This window comes from Cyanistes caeruleus, chromosome 13 (genome assembly GCF_971803275.1).
Source record: "Cyanistes caeruleus chromosome 13, bCyaCae1.hap1.1, whole genome shotgun sequence".
Lineage (NCBI taxonomy): Eukaryota > Metazoa > Chordata > Aves > Passeriformes > Paridae > Cyanistes > Cyanistes caeruleus.
In genome coordinates, this window is record NC_141713.1 from 5,848,758 (window position 1) to 5,861,189 (window position 12,432).

General features: G+C 47.3%; 1 long non-coding RNA gene across 12 annotated transcripts in view; it reads right to left on the minus strand.

The window, feature by feature from the left end:
- LOC111934023 (uncharacterized) overlaps nucleotides 1-5,183 on the minus strand; it is a 118,010-nt gene extending 112,827 nt beyond the window's left edge. For 4 of the 12 annotated variants that reach the window (XR_015275749.1, XR_015275754.1, XR_015275756.1 and 1 more), the window contains exon 1: nucleotides 5,010-5,183. This is a non-coding gene — a long non-coding RNA (uncharacterized LOC111934023). Of the gene's footprint in view, nucleotides 1-664; nucleotides 3,606-5,009 lie in introns of those variants that run through there. The other 8 variants (XR_015275751.1, XR_015275755.1, XR_015275750.1 and 5 more) reach the window with 6 other exon arrangements.
- Nucleotides 5,184-12,432: the final 7,249 nt, after the last annotated feature.

Below are 12,432 nucleotides of genomic sequence, written 5' to 3' on the forward strand. Positions count from 1 at the left end.
AAGGAATATTTGGGTGCATTTTGGCAAGGAGCAAGAGCCTGAAGGAAAGCCCATTGTGCAGGAGAGATGGACTCCTGGGTGTCATCCCACCCACAATGCTGGAAGGCCCTGCAAGCCCAGGGAAATGAGCACATTACTCTGTGCCCTGCTCCCCTTATCTGTAAATCCAGGCTGGTTCATTACCACCACATTTTTAGAGTCAACACATGAGGTTTAATTTATTAGTGCCCATAAAATCCCTTGCATTCCAGGGTGGGAGCTCTCTGCAGCACAAACCTCACTGCTGCCAGAGCACGCCTGTCACTTCTTGGTGCTCACCAGACCACAGCACTTCATGGGCAGAACCAAATCAGGATATTTTACCAGCATGTAGTTCACTTTTCCTTCCTCTCACATGGATTTTAGGCTTCATAAAACACACCTCAGATAAGCCCATCTTCCCTCCATGCAACCACAGGGACAAGACTTGGCACTGTGCAGGTCCAGCTCTCACTGGGGCCACAGCCCAAATTGCAGCACCTTTGCTGCAAGAGGGAACAAGAACAGTCACCAGGGGTTACTGCTCATCCCTACTGCTGGAGATTGCTGGGAATAGGATGGAAGATACTGATAATTCAGAGTGCTTGGCCATCAGATGGGAACAGTTTTCTGTTTTGCTCCTTACCCAGCCTAGGTCCCAGTCAGGGCATCACAGACCAGGAGCCCTGGGACATCAAAACGATCCAAGGAGACTGGGCAGAGATAAGGTGAGACATGAGGCACTCCCTGCCTGCTCTGTTCAGGTGGAGCTGCTCAGGAATACTTTCAGGTCTGGCTAATCCCCTTTCAGAAATACATTTCAAGCCCTGTTTCTGAAGGTCCTTGAGGCAAGACAGCTTCAGCTCTAAACCTTTGGCTACAGAGTGAAACTTAACCACGCTCAATTTACTTCCCCACCCGAGGGCATGTCAGTCTTAGACTAGCTTCTGGAGTTTCAGGTTTATGGCTCAGCAACATGAAGGACAGGAAAATGGATGATCTTGCATCTTGTCTGAAAGATGCAAGGTCAGAGGGGTTTTCCTAGTCTGCATCAGGAAGAGGATTGTAGATGGTGTTATGGGAAAAGTTTGCAGCACCAGAGATGCTGGGAATTTGCTTTCCAGTACATCCCACCAGTCATTTTCACCAAGTGGGGAGATGCAGGGGACCAGAGCAGGGTAAAGATGCATAAGGATCACATGAAGATTAAAGGAATCAGATGCAGCCTTGTGCTCTACAACTGGGTGCCAGTTACAAGTCTTCTACTCCTGAACACTCCCAATTCTCTCCCAGCAAACACATTTCCACTGGATGCAGTGCCCTGAAAGCCATGTCTGGAGGTTCAGGCAGCCCAGAGGACCCCAGGATTTGCACAACTCACCCCCAGCCAGGCCCACCACAGGCCACAGCAGAGGGGTTAAAAGGCTCCACATATGGCTCTCATTGCTCTTCCTTTTATCCTGGTCATGCCCAGCAGGCAGAGAGCTGCAGGAGGTGGGGAGAAGGAAGAGGGTTGGGAGAGGGTTAAACCTGAGGGAGGCAGGGAACAGCCTGGCCACGGGTTTTTCAGCTTAGCCAGCAAGAAACTCACCCTCCTGCCTCGGGGGCTATTAGGGGACTATGGTGACTTTCATCTCCAGGTCAGTAGTTCAAATCTGGTCCAAGTCAGGGACAGCAAAGGTAATATGTGAAATTAATTGCTGCTCTCAAGTCCAATTCCTAGTACATGTGTGTCCACTTCAGTAAAACTTGCACCAGCTAAAGGCCACTTGGGCACTAGGGCAGAGAAGTATGGGGAGGGGAAGCTCCTGCCTCATTCCCAGATGGAAACCCCCCTTTGGTGAAGGTCAGGGTGATCAAAACAATGCTTGTCCTGCTCTCTCCACTTCCAGAGCCATTGTTCTCACACCACGTGTGCTTTTGCAGAGGAATAACTTCGAGATTTCTCAGATTCACATATATCAAGTCAATAATTCAGAATCATGAGCATGCCTATCATGATGCTGGAATCTCTCTTTTCCAAGGAAAAATGTCTTGAGATAACAAGATGGAATTAGTCATGGAGATTCATAGGACATATACAGACTTTTTGCTCCAATTTCTCACAGCCATTAGCACAACAGTCATGAGCACAGGACTGAGAACCCATCACTGCTCTGAAGCATGGCCAGGCAGCACCGCTGTGCTCCCAGTGAGAACCAGTGACCTCCTTCAAAGAAAGCAAATGAAAACTTCTGAGGGAAAGCCACTCACTAAGATGTTTGAAACAGAAAGTGAAATATCAAAATACTTGAAAAACATCACATTCGTGGAAAAATGACTCAGTTGTTTTGAGAGAGCAGGAAATCATTGGACACAAATTAAAACAAATTGTCCACATTGGCAAGCCAACAGATCACAGCAATTGTGTTCTAGATGATTCCTCCATAGCAGCACTTGGGACTAGGGGAAAACACACCAAAACCTGCCTTAGCTGTTTCTGGAGCATCTTAAAGGTTGCCAGAAACAGCTGCACATATAAAAGGACATTCTTGTTTTCTTCCTGGACAGTGTTCTCCCAGCCAATGGCTAGCAATGACTTTAAGCACTCCTAGCATTTGTTTTCCACCTTTAAACTGGACAAGTTACACCTCTGCCCATCTCCCACAGCGGGGCAGGGCTGCTCTCCAGTCCCTAGGCCAGACTCACTCCCAACTAATGCTCGCCCTCGACACACACCAGCTCCCTCATGCTATCCAGAAACATTACCGTGTTTAATTCCTCTGTCAAAAATGACAGCAGATGGTCTCAGCTGGGAAATGCTGCTTGTCCCTGGAGTTACAGCCGTACCTCTCCTGACTGAGAGCCTCTCCCAATTAGGAGCAAATCTGCCTCCTGTCAGGCAGCAGTTCATTCTGCCCCTACAGCCCACCCCATACTGGCTCCCATTTAAAAATAAAAGATTGCCTCTTCTGAGCTGCTTATTGCTGCCTGCACTGACAATAATTCTGTGGAAATTGGTCGTTGCCACCGCTGATGGCCATTAGCATGCTGACCTGCTTTGACTTCGCCATCAGCTTTGAATATCAAATCAGTGATTAACGACTCCCAGTAATGACCCTGCCAGGAGCATCCCTGTGTTTCTCCAAGAAGGTACCCTCTGAACTAGATCATTACAGGAGCTTATCATTTGTCAGCAATTTAAAAGCTGATAAGTCAGCAGCACGAACTTGGGGATGAGGCTGTGCTGCTTTCCTTGATGTCTGTTGTGCTTTTCCTTTTTCACCAGCAGAGACAGATAAAATGTGGATTCATATGGTTATGTCCAGCATTGTTTGCTTAACAGGACCTGAGAGAATAAAATGAGGAGAATCATTCCTTGCTTGCCCCCTTCTGACCTCTTTCCAAAAGCCTCTAATACTGATCATCTGAGACTGATTCAAAAAAGCCACATAAAGTCCAAAATTTGTTGTACAGTTATAGCTCAAAGACACAATAAAAAAAAAGTGTTGTGCACTATTTCAACAAAAATGCATTTTTCCAGCTCCAAAAATATTGTCCAGCTGATTCTGACAGCTGAGGTGTCTATGTTGTGTTAAATAACAACCAACTCCCTACGTGTCTTCTTCCTCAGCATACAAAGGTAAAACCAGAGCAGGTCCTGCATGTGGCAAAGATGAGGCAGATCAGGTGCATCAGTGCAATGCACAAAGCCAGTTCAAAACACAGCCTCAGAGACAGGGTGCTGGGCAAACCACACCTTTGGTCTGCCCAGGTACCTTGGCTGATCATAGGAAAACAAAGCTTTCACAAAGCCTGGGCCAGAAAACCCTATCCAAAGGTTTTAAAACATCCAGTCATCCCTTTGATACTTTTACAGGGCTTTCTAAAGAGCTCCCTGGAGCTGCATCAAGCCCAAGCACTACAAAGAGCAGGTGAGCCATGCTTGGAAGCTGCCTTCACATCTGCAAGTGCTTTATGGGCCTAGGGAGGAAGAAAGAGGAAGAGGGGATCCTCTAATGAGGTTATTACCAGTGTCTGGCACTGCAGCAAGGCTGTACAATGCCTGCTGCACTCCTTCCTCTTACAGGAAAGGAAAACCCTTTGTGGGAAGGATTTAAAGGGCCCTGACTGAGACACCAAAGGTACCACCTCTCACCAGAGTCAGGGCCATGGAACAGTGTGGCAGGCAAAGGAAAGGTTTCAGGTATTCTCAGCAAACCAGCAGCAAAAAAGAATCTTCAGCACCAGACATGCTTGTGTGTTTACAGTCCAAATTCAGCTGGCTAATTAGGAGTAGGGCTAATTTAGGCCTGTTGGACTGCATTTGGTGCAGAGCCTCTCCATGCCTCAGTTTCCTTCTTATTTACAAGGGGTTAACTCTGACTCCAAGACAACCAGAAGTTCCTATTTCCTCCTATATCCATCTATTCCAACAGTAATAACCAGGTCCCAGGAGGAAGGAAACCATCAGGCAAAAGCCATCATTCACAGCAGTGTTGCCAGCAGGCCCAGAGACGCAGAGCACAAAGCTGCTCTCCCTGACCCCTTCTCCCCACACAACACTGCCACAGAGCCTGACACAGAGCTACCCCAAGCTCAGAGGCACCCTCATCCCAGCACAGGGATGAGCCATATCCTCCTGCAGGCCCCCAGAGACCCCAGCTTCCATCACAGCAGCCCCTGCAATCCCTGCAGGCAGCTCTACATCTCGCAGCTGCGGCCTAGCAAGGGGGGAGCCACAGCCATGGATCCATCCCCTCACAGCCTGAGCCTCCACACACTCCTCTCCAGCCCCGCTCGTTGGGAAAGAACCAGAGCAGACAAAGAGAGATGCAGCTCTGGTTTTTCCTTACAAGTAGTTGAACAACCAGACACCCATCAGGAAGCCCTGCCAAGGCTCCCTTATCTTTCCTGCTTTTGGGAAACCTTCTGGGTATTTCGCTCGTTTCATTGCAACCTCAACCCACAACACATCTCTCTCGGTTCTGTTTTTCAGTTCTTCCACTTGCCTCATAGCACATTTCCAAAGCATGACCAAAAGAAAAACCCAAAACAAACAACACAGAGGAAACAACAACGGAGAAAAATAAATCAATAAGCAAAGCCTTCCCCCTTTCCAACAACAGCTATTTCCTTTTCCAGCCTCCCTTTAGTAAGTTCGGTGAAGAGCCAGCTTCCTCCAAGGCTCCCATCAGAGTTTCTTATCAATTAGGATAATTGGCACCCAGCTGAGCCTATCTCCCAGCTGGGACCCATTAACACTCAATCAAGACAACCCCAGGCCCTGTTCTCCTCCCCGTTACAGCTCTCCTCTCTATCAGCGCACAGGTCTCTGCACAAAATCCTCTGGAGGCAGTGGGGCTGCCCATCCATCCCGTCTGGAAAGGCAGGGATAAGGATAATGAGTGTACGGAGCAGGCAGTGCTCTCGGGGAGCTCTGCTCCTAGCTGTTCTCCAGCACTGGGCCATGCCATTAGCCTTGCCCCCATGTCACAGACAGGACAGCACCAGCTTTTGGGGGAAAAGGTGGAGATCTGGGAACTGTGGGGTGCCCCAGGCAGAGCTGCCTTGCTCTTGGTGGCATCAGGTGGGGGATTAGTCCCTGGTGCCCTCTGCTAAGCATTAGGTCCAGTATCTCATGATTGTCAAAACAGCAGCTCTAATTTTCATGGCCCTGAGTACAACTAAGTCACCTTTCCAAGGGCTTTTTTCCTTCTATCTAATCACAAGGGTCAGAAAGCAAATAGCAGCTACCTGACAGGGAACAAAAGAGCTCCATAATCTTCTTTAACCTTGTGCTTTCTTTAAAGTCTGGATTTACTTTGCTTGGCTGTTTGGAGTGTCCTGGGACAATTTCAAGTGGTTTTACGAGGCAGAGGGCTGGCCCAGTTGTTTTCTGTGTCCTTTCCTCCACCACTTCCAAAAGTCCCCCAAGGCTGCAGCCCCTCTTAAACCTCATAGCCATGAAAACCAGAGAAACCAGCCTTCTTCTCCACTCTCCTTGGCATGAATCCTCTCCCCACTTGAAGCTGTCAGCATTGTGCTGAACCACCCCCAGCTACTTCCCTAAACACCCTTGAAATCTCCTTTCAAACCCACAGGCTCACAGGGTTTGATCTGCATCCACCTGTCTCTTCCAGAGCCGTGTCTTGCTCAGTTGTGCAGCCCTGAGCAAACCCAAGCTGCCAGGCAGCAGCACATGTTCCTCCCTTGCTCTCCTCTGTGATTTATTCCCATGCCACACATCTCCAAACAGCACACCAAGATCTGGTCTACTTTTAATATACACATGAAAATATCCATGTCGGCATTTCCATGTGTGTATAAAAGCAGGGGGACAGGGAAAGGGAAATTTGTCACATGACCTTGCAACTCAGAGCCAGCCAGAAAGTGTTTCTTCTCCCTTCTTTCTGAAAATAACCGGCGCACATTTGACTTCAAAGTAATAAACAGTACAGACATTTTCCAGCCATATTTTTATCACTGTAGGAGGACCCAGCAGGACACTGGGTTAGTGAACTAGATTTTCTCTCTGCTGCTCATGTTCTGGATGAATTGAAGCAGTACTTCCAGAAAAATTATCTGTTCCCAGGCAAAAATTGCTTTTCTTTGCCCCTTCCCTTCTCTGCTTTCCAGGAGCTTCGGGGAATTCACATCAGCATCAAGCAATAGTCCCATCTCCCTGCTGCTATCCAGCCCACAGGAGAGGGAGGAACTGGCATTGCTCTGAGAGATGGGCTCTCTGCCTCTGCCTGGTGTGTGGATACCATCTGTCTTGAGTGTCTGAAGTAATTTACTTCCCATTTTTGAGGTGTTTGAGCTAATGATTCTAATTTATGTCCAGCATATTAGACTCCTAGGGATTCTTGTCGGGACTGACCTTCTGATCACTCTCCTATTTAAGCCTGATTGTATTCTGCTCGTGTTTTGAGATCAGCCATGTTATGCCTGAAGCCTTTAATGACTGTACTGCTGCTCTCATGAGCAATCTCCTAATTGACTGCCCTGCAGTCCCAGATGCCAGAGCCCATGGACAGCACCACCCCATGCCTGCTCAGTCACGCACAGCCCGCTGTGTCCACCATGCCTGGCATTCCTGGGGATGCTGTGAAGGTGATGTGGGTGTACTCAGGGAGTCCCAGGCCTCCCCAGCACAAACAGCAGCAAATCCTGACATCAGTGAGATCATTCACAGGGCACAGAGTCTCCTCTGTAAGATCTCTCTCAGGAATTCTGCACCAAACTGTGGGTCACGGAGTGCTAACTCAGCCGAGGAGAAATGCCTTGCACAACAGATCTGGGACCTCAACCGGGCTGTGTGGGCGACATTATTTACCTCCCATACAGATAAAAACAAGAAAAGATGACTAAAGATATGGCCACACTGGCCTGGAAGTAAGAATCTCCTGAGGTCTATGGCCATCCTCAACACTCACTCTTTCAGTAATCTCAGGAAAGATATTTCACCATGCCCTCTCTGGTTTTCCTCCAGCTCATCTATCACACAAAAAATTGTGGCAGTTCAGGTTGTCCCCAGGTGACTGTGAGCAATGCACCCCACTTTGTTCCCTCCTGAGCTGCACTACATCAGTGTGGGAGCCTGGATCTCCCCACATCTGTGACTTAACCATTATTTATGGCAAGGCAAGAGCCTTTTCTAAGAGCTGTGCCCAAAACTGAGACAAATAGTCATCCTACCCATCTGTAAAAAAACACAGGTTCTACATAAGGTATGTAGAACAAGGGAGGAACAAGTCTACACTTTTGGATGGAAAGTAAAAAAATATTTATATTCTTCTCATTAGATATTTTTTTGTATTTAAAAAAAAAAAAATAATAGCTTCACCTATTGCTGACCTGCAACGATTTTTAGGAAGAGTTTGGCCAAAGAGGCAGACAAAAGCACCTCGGCCAGTTCCTCCCAGGGAAAGGACCAGGTGAAGGGGCCATCCACCACCACTTCAAAGCAGAGCTGTCCCCTTTGTAGTGCCGTGAATGAGACCCGTTTTGTCCTCCTAACAAGTGGGTCCCGTGTGGAAGAGGACACATTGATTCTCCGGGCTACTTTTAACGCTGCGGCAAAACCAATCAACTTGATGTCATCGACGGCTTTTGAGAGACTGCCTAAGGATCTGTGGAGGGCTGAGGGAACAATACAACCTGGAAAGCCCTCCCTCCTTTCAGCCTGCCCTGCACTTCCCCTCTCGCCTTGTTCCCCCTCTCCTCTTTATTAAGCCGCTTTTGTGGGGCTTTCACCCATTCTCTCCAATAGTGAAAAAGTCCAAGCGAGCGAATCTCCTCCTCCTCCTTTTTTTTTTTCTTTTTTTTTTTTCTCCTCCCTTTTCTCTTATCCCTTTTCTCGGCAGGGTTTGCAGGGGATGGCGAGGCTTTCAGGGCGGCGGGGTCCCTGCCACGCCGCTTTGTTGGCATTGTGCGTCCCGAGGCTGTGCAGGTGCAGCCGGGTTTTGTCCGGCTGCTCAACACGGGATAATTGGCCCGAGGGAGGGGAACGAGCATTGCGGCGGTAGCATTCATTACACAGAGACTTTCAGGTTCCGCAGGAACCGGGATCTGCCCGCTCAGAGCAGCCCTGGATTCTTTCTGCTGCGAGAAAAGGAGAGATTTTGGGAGGCAGGATCACGCCCGGCGTGGGTTCACTCACCTCCTCTCCACTTGTGTTTGCCACAATCAGGGAACACATCTCTGATGGGAAGAATAAATTGCCATCAGCTCTCCACAGCACTTCCACACCCCGGGAATGCTGAAATGACATATTGGCACAGGAAGCTGGGGAAAGACAAAGTCCTGTAGAAGAAACACAAATAAATCTGCACGTAAAACACCACAGACAGCCCTGGCATCGTGGGTTAATGAGTGAGGGTCTGCCCTGACTTCAGCAGTTTTTCCTTGCAAGCTCTCATGAAAACAAATCTATAATGCACACCATATGCAGTTTACGTGGCATTCGGTCTGGATATTTATTTTGAAAGACAAGAGTCTTCACTTGGTTTCATTTGTCACTAAAAAGAGAAAGAAGAGGCATAAAATAAGCAAAAATGGAAAAACTTTGACTCAAAGCCAGGATATTGATAGCAGCAATTCCACAAAGCCACAGATGTTTCATCCCCAGGTATTGCCGTGTGCTTGCTCCGAGGTGTTTGGCACCAGCTCCCTTCAGAGCAGCACTTGAACACTCATCGAGCAAACCACACCGAAGGTCTGAGCCCATGAGATGGACACAAACCCCTGGGAGCTGCTGGAAACCAAAAGGGAAGTTGCTGGGAGTTGAGGACCATCCGTTCCCTCTGGTCCTGCGACCTTGCTTTTCCAGAGTGTGAGCCTCTCCTTATCCACATCTCCCATTTGTAAGCCCAGCCAGGTCAGAGCAAATCCCGTGTTGATTTAGCAGCATTTTACATTTACTTTGGACTCACTTTGTGCTGGTGTGAATAACTGCATAAATATCAGGGAATCAGGGGAGCAAAGATGTGCAAGTAAAGCAAAATAAACCATAAAAAAATCTGGAAGGGAACAGTTCCAAAAAGCCACTCAAATATTTTTGATCTGAAGAAATTAAGCATCTGCATTAAGTCTTGGTCTAGGTGGCAGTTGCAGATATTTCTCCTACACTTCAGGTCAAAATTAAAAATCTCATTTTTTATTTCCCCCATCAAGCAAAGGATGGTTCAGCAGAGTCCGTGTTTGTGGGAGTTTTCCACAAAGGGTTTCAGGCAACATAAAATGTTCCTGGCACCATTTTCAGCTGTGTGTCCCAGAGACACTTAACTCTGTGCTTAATTCAGGTTTAATAGGCTGCGATTATATTAAATAAATACCAGCTGAACTGATTATTTAATACGCAGTTATAGCTGTTTTAACAGCCATGCAATTGACTGTTACATCTCAATAAACGTATGTTTTTCATCGATCACCTAGTATTTTATTTCACATCCCATAATTTTCCTATATAACTTTTGGACTTTGAAGGCATCGCTGGGGGTTGCCCCAGCCCTCTGTGCTGGTCCCGTTCGCAGCAGGAACGTGCCCAAGAGCTGCTGCCTTTCCAGGGACTTATTGCAGGTTGGGGCAATCCTTTCCATCTCCTCCCTGCCTTTTCAGGTGATGTAAAATTCCTCTTTGCATCCCTCACCGCCTTGTCCAGCTGCTCCATGCTGGTAACACAGCTGCATCCCTCCACCCCTGCGCTGGCCTCCCCGCAGGAAGTCAGAGATCATTCTGCTCTCAACAGGCTGTAAAGAGTTTAAACCTTCAAGAGCCTCTAGAAACGTATAATCCGGATTTTATCCTTTAAAATTCATAGTTCCTCACCCACTGATGCTTCCCAACTGATACTTGTGCTCTCCCCTCGCTATCGCTTTGCCTGCAGCTCTTCCAAAGGCGTTTTCTCAGCTCAGCAGCATCTTCATCCCGGCGCTGTCAGGAGTTTGGAATGATCATAAGATACATAAATAAGGGATTGTTTCTAAAAGCTGCATCTCTTTGCAGCCCGGAGAGGGGAGCAGCAAGCTGTTAGAAAAGCACATTTGCTGAGGTCTGACAACTGCACCAGAGCACACAGGGGTTGTGCACAGAGCTGTTACCCCGAGCAATCCCTGCGCTTCTCCAAAGACAGCATCAAAATAAAAATGATGTGTGTGCGTACTTAATTACCTGCTGGTGTTGCTATAAACAAAATGGGGTTTTTAAGGGGTACATTTTATGAAGGCTTTTAGCCGAGCATCCGCAGAAACTGCCGGCAAAGCCATTTCCATGTCTTATAGCAGTGGAATTTCCATGTTCCAACAGAAATTTCAGGGGGACACAGCAAATAGCAGGTTATTTGTCTGATTTGTGTGTGTCACTGTAAGGTCAGTGAGCCTGAAAATACAAATGTGATTCGAAAAGTGTCAGGGAAAAGAATAAAAAGATGCTTTGCACTATTTAGTGCTGCCTAGTCTTTGAGAATAAAAAAGACAAACCCCTCTGCATTCCTGTCTGTCACAAGCTGCACTTTCCTATTCAGATCCCAGCCCACCAAAGCCAGTAGTTATAAATGCTCAAGAGCCAATAAACACTCCCCAGGATTTAGCCCTGGAGAAGCACATGATAAGGAATAGACAATTCTTTGTTATTACCATACGTAGCCCCCTCCTTAAAATGCCCTGACACGATTTCTCAGGCTATAAATCAGCTTCTTTTGCTGATGTGCTAAAGCCCATCTACATACTATAAAAGCTTCTTTTTCCTCTCCACATTCAATATCCCTATGATGGCTTTAATCAAAAGCAAGAGCACGTGCACGAGAAGAGAAAATGCAGATCTTGCATTTCTGAGAAATAATTCCTTTTGCAACTTAATACTCCTCTGAGCAAGTGGAAAAGTCCCATCCTCACCCAGCCAGCATGATCTTTATTTGCTTTATATTTTCCTAACACAGTCACAGCTCTGCACCATTCCATCATATGGTAGAGGTATTAATTCACTATTTCCTGCATTATACAATCCCCACTTCCTTTCCAGTTTTCTCACTATAATGACACTATAATAAAAAACAGAGGTAATAATGAAGTTGGAAAATAGTGTAATTTCTAGCTGGCTGGAATAGAGCATAGCTCTGGAAGCTGCCTTGCTACTAACTTATTACATGAGGGTTTTGAACAGTGTCTGAATGACTACCCGTGAACTGCCTCGAAAATCTGCCAATGCAGAATTGCGGGATCTCCAGAGCAGCACACCAAGCACTGACTCACCAATGGACAGAGCCAGGTAGACCAAAGATTCAGCAGCTGGGGGCTGTGTTCAATATTGACAGCAGAACTCCCTCAAATGAGGTGGATTTCGAGGTCGAGTTACAGCTGCTGTGTGCTCCAACACAGTATGGAGTCCGAGATGCAGGGATTGCCTCTGCTCCCAAATTCCTCCTGCTGCACCACCTGGGTACTGCCACATCCCTGGCACGAGCTTTGCTCCTCCTGATTGCGCTGGAATAAACAGGATCTGAATCAGGACATTAAAATGAAGATTTTAATGAGCAATTTGGAGATAACATTTCCTTTCAGCACACCCAGAGACACACCTTTCCCCGTAAGCTCTGCCCCTCATCTCGTTTTCAACACTTCATCATGCATCCATGACAATTCCTTATACAGTTGCCTTTTCCCAAAAGAAGACCTCATGATACGGTTAAAGATACTGATCTTCTGGCTGCCAGCAGCTTCCAGAACTCCTCATACCAGGGGAAATGGCATTTCAAAAGCTGGATGCTCCTGGGAAATGCAGTAATACCAAGAAGACAGCTTGGATGCTTTTCTCAACCAAGCAGAAGAAATACCCTCCTGCTCCCACTGCACAGCCACAGGAGCAAGCGTGAGGAAGGGAATGCCATCTCCAGAAATTGAGATGGCAGCTTCTTGTGTAATCAGCTAAATCAGG